We start from the raw sequence: 4,532 nt of genomic DNA, 5'->3' as shown, positions 1-4,532 counted from the left end.
ATCCCACCCCTCAATACGCTTGATTGGTCGGCTCCCTTGACCCTAAGATTGCGATTGGGCACCCACAAGTCAATCAGGTGTGGCTGTTACGTACTTGACGTGCCCGCCCCCTAAGCAGCTGGTGGTGAAGGAAATGCAGTACTCTGCTTTCTCTCCACAGATGCTGTCAGAACTGCTGAGTTTACCAGCTATTTCTGTTTTTGTTCATAATTTACAGTGTCCACAATTCTTTGGTATTTTTGAGATACTTTCTCATTCAGCTTAAAGGAAAAGGACCTTAGAGCACTGAAGAAAGATGGGTGAAAGTTTGGTACAGAAATATTCTGAAAGAGAGATTGAAAACCTTAACAATATAAAAAGAACTTAAAATCCTGAGGGATCATGTAAAGGTAGATGTGGAGTGGACATTTCCTCATATATGTGAATCCAGCATTCAGAATAAACCTAAAATCACAGGTTGCCTATATGGGACAAAAAATTCAGCTTTTTTTTCTGAGGGTTGTAAGTATTTGGAACTCTTCTGAAAAAGTGGTGGAAGCAAGGTCCATGAATATTTTTAAGGCAGATGTAGATTGATTCTTCACGGATTTGATAAAGTGCAGAAGAAGACCATTGAGCCAATTGTGACTGAACTGCTCTTTAAGCATCATTATCTACTACCAATTAACATATCTTTGCACAGATGTTATTACACATCTTTTAGAGCAAGTGGGAGTTAAATCCAGGTCTACTGTCTTAGAGGTAGGATTATTACCACTATCTAAAAAATCATCTAATACCCTGTTGAATGTGTCAGGGTCATGCAGCATGGAAACAGATCCTTCGGTCCAAGCAGTCCATGCCAATCATAACTCCAAACTAAACTAGTTCCACCTGTCTGTGCTTGGTCCATATCCCATCAAATATTTTTTATTCATGTACTTATCTAAATGATTTTTAAATGTTGTAACTGTATCCACAACCACCACTCCCTCTAAAAGTTCATTCCACGCAGAAACCACTGTGGTTTAAAAAAAAATGCCTCCATGACTTTTTTTTAATTTTTCCTCTCTCACCTTGAAAATTTGCCCCACTAGACTTGAAATCTCCCATCCTAGGGAAAAGCGACAGAAATGCATTTTATCTATAACCCTCGTGATTTTATAAACATTGAAAAGGTCACTTCTCAACCTCCTACGTTCCAGTAAAAACGTGTCAGCCTCTCCTTATAACTCAAACCCTCCATTCCTGTGAACGTCCTGGTAAATCTCTTCTGAACCCTCTTCAGCTTAATAATATCCTTCCAAAAACAAGGTGACCAGAACTGGATACCGTACTCCAGAAGAGGCCTCACGTACATCCTGAACAACCTCAATATAACATTCCAACTCCTATACTCAAAAGATCTGAGCAATGAAGGCAAGCATGCTAAATGCCTTCTTAACCACCCTGTCTATATGTGATGCAAACTTCAAAGAATTGTGCCTGAACCCCTAGTCTCCCTGTTCTGCAACACTACCCAGGGTCCTACATGTGATTGTGTAAATCCTGATGAAGGGCTCTGGCCCGAAATGTTGATTTTCCTGCTCCTTGGATGCTGCCTGACCTGCTGTGCTTTTCCAGCAACACACTTTCAACATTGTATAAGTCCTGTCAATTAAAGTCAGTTTAGAGGTGTACAGCACGGAAACAGATGCTTTGGTCCAACTCATCCATGCCGATCAGATATCCCAACCCAATCTAGTCCCATGTCCTTCTAAACCCTTTCTATTCATATACCCATCCAGATGCCTTTTTAAATGTTGTAATTGTACCAACCTCCACCACTTCCTCTGGCAGCTCATTCCATACATGTACCACCCTCTGTTTGAAAAAATTGCCACTTAGGTCCCTTTTAAATCTTTCCCCTCCCACCTTAAACCTATGCCCTCTAGTTCTGGACTCACCCACCCCAGGGAAAATACCTTGTCTCTTTACCCTATCCATGACCCTCATGATTTTATAAACCTCCATAAGATCACCCCTCAGCCTCTAATGCTCTAGGGAAAACTGCCTCAGCCTATTCAGCCTCTCCCAATAGCTTAAACCCTTCAACTCTGGCAACAATACTTGGTTTTAAATTATATTTTGGGAGAACAATTCTTAAGTAAGGGGTTGAAAGGTTATGAGGTGTAGGTGGGAATGTTAATTTGAGGTTACAATAACATCAGACATGACTCCTGCAATGTTGGGGGGCTGATTTTATTTGCTTGGTCTCAACCACAACTCTCTTCCTTTGGGCTAATTATTATCCACTGAACAGTTTCTCCTGTACCTTAGACATAGAAATAAAACTGATATATTAAAATATTAATGGTAGTTTGACTATGCTAGTGTATTTGCTGCAGAAAAAGCTGTGGTTTCCTTTTGATAATCATGTGAATTTTGCGGGGCAACCTTATTTTTTTAACTATGTTGACACGCATCATTAGCCACAATGTAAATGTGGAATTGCAGTTACTGTGTCTCTTGTTTCCAGAGCTCGTCTGTTAGTAAATAAGAACCTGAGATAGGCTGCTAGTCTGCTTTGTGGTCACATGATACACTAAAGCTGTAATTAATCCTTAGCTATGTAGGTTGATAACAGACACTCTTCTTACTGTGAAAGAAAAACACATGGAGCTTTTGTCTCAGATTTTAAAACCTAGATCTTAAAAACAGGTTTGGAATTGTCAGCAGAATTAAGACTTTAAAAAATGTATTTGCTGTAAATTACATTTGTTACATTCAAAATCAAGTGCTGGAAGCTGGAGACTTTTAGATGTACTATATTCATGTACAAAGTCAAAAATCACATGAACCCAAGTTATAGTCCAACAGATTTATTTGAAATCCCAAGCGTTCAGAGACACACCTGACGAAGGAGCGTTGCTCCAAAAGCTTGTGAATTCAAATAAACCAGTTGAACTATAATCTGGTAAGATTTTTAACTTTGTTCATCCCAGTCCGACACTGGCACCTCCACATCACATTCAATACATTTGCAGATTCAATATGAAAGAGTTTAAATTTGATAGTGCAGTATAATTTTATTTCAACACAGCATGCCTTACTTTTCTAACAGTTATAGATTATATTTATGGTATTTTTATGTTTCATATCAAAGCATTCCAGCTATCTGTAAGAATAATAAGGTAGTTATGGTAGGGGATTTTAACTTTCCAAACATTGTCTAGGACTGCCATAATGTTAAAGGTTTAGATGGAGAGGATTTCTTAAGTGTGTACAAGACAATTTTCTGATTCAGTATGTGGATGTACCTACTAGAGAAGGTGCAAAACTTGACCTACTCTTGGGAAATAAGGCAGGGCAGGTGACTGAGGGTGTCAGTGGGGGAGTACTTTGGGGCCAGCGACCATAATTCTATTTAAAATAGTGATGGGAAAGGATAGACCAGATCTAAAAGTTGTAGTTCTAAATTGGAGAAAGGCCAATTTTGACGGTATTAGGCAAGAACCTTCGAAAGCTGATTGGAGGCAGATGTTCACAGGTAAAGGGACAGCTGGAAAATGGAAAGCCTTCAGAAATGAGATAACAAGAGTCCAGAGAAAGTATATTCCTGTCGGGGTGAAAGGAGAGGCTGGTAGGTATAGGGAATGCTGATGACTAAAGAAATCGAGGGTTTGGTTAAGAAAAAGAAGGAAGCATATGTCAGGTATAGACAGGATAGATCAAGTGAATCCTTAGAGTATAAAGAAAGTAGGAGTATACTTAAGAGGGAAATCAGGAGGGCAAAACGGGGACATGAGATAGCTTTGGCAAATAGAATAAAGAGAATCTGAAGGGTTTTTACAAATATATTAAGGACAAAAGGGTAACTAGGGAGAGAGAATAGGGCCCCTCAAAGATCAGCAAGGCGGCCTTTGTGTGGAGCCACAGAAAATGGGGGAGATACTAAATGAATATTTTGCATCAGTATTTACTGTGGAAAAGGATATGGAAGATATAGACTGTAGGGAAATAAATGGCGACATCTTGCAAAATGTCCAGATTACAGAGGAGGAAGTATTGGCTGTCTTGAAATGGTTAAAAGTGGATAAATCCCCAGGATCTGATCAGGTGTACCTGAGAACTCTGTGAGAAGCTAGAGAAATGATTGCTGGGCCTTTTGCGGAGATATTTGTATCATCGATAGTCACAGGTGAGGTGCCAGAAGACTGAAGGTTGGAAAACGTGGTGCCACTGTTTAAGAAGGGCGGTAAAGACAAGCCAGGGAACTATAGACTGGTGAGCCCGACCTTGGTGGTGGGCAAGTTGTTGGAGGGAATCCTGAGGGACAGGATGTACATGTATTTGGAAAGGTAAAAACAATGACTGCAGATGCTGGAAACCAGATTCTGGATTAGTAGTGCTGGAAGAGCACAGCAGTTCAGGCAGCATCCAAGGAGCTTCGAAATTGAGGTTTCAGGCCAAAGCCCTTCATCATGAAAAATGGCAGTGAGCCTGAAGCGTGGAGAGATAAGCTAGAGGAAGGTGGGGGTGGGGAGAAAGTAGCATAGAGTACAATGGGTGAG

The sequence above is a fragment of the Chiloscyllium plagiosum genome, chromosome 21 (assembly GCF_004010195.1).
Source record: "Chiloscyllium plagiosum isolate BGI_BamShark_2017 chromosome 21, ASM401019v2, whole genome shotgun sequence".
In the NCBI taxonomy this organism is placed as follows: Eukaryota; Metazoa; Chordata; class Chondrichthyes; order Orectolobiformes; family Hemiscylliidae; genus Chiloscyllium; species Chiloscyllium plagiosum.
This window is presented reverse-complemented; position numbering follows the sequence as displayed.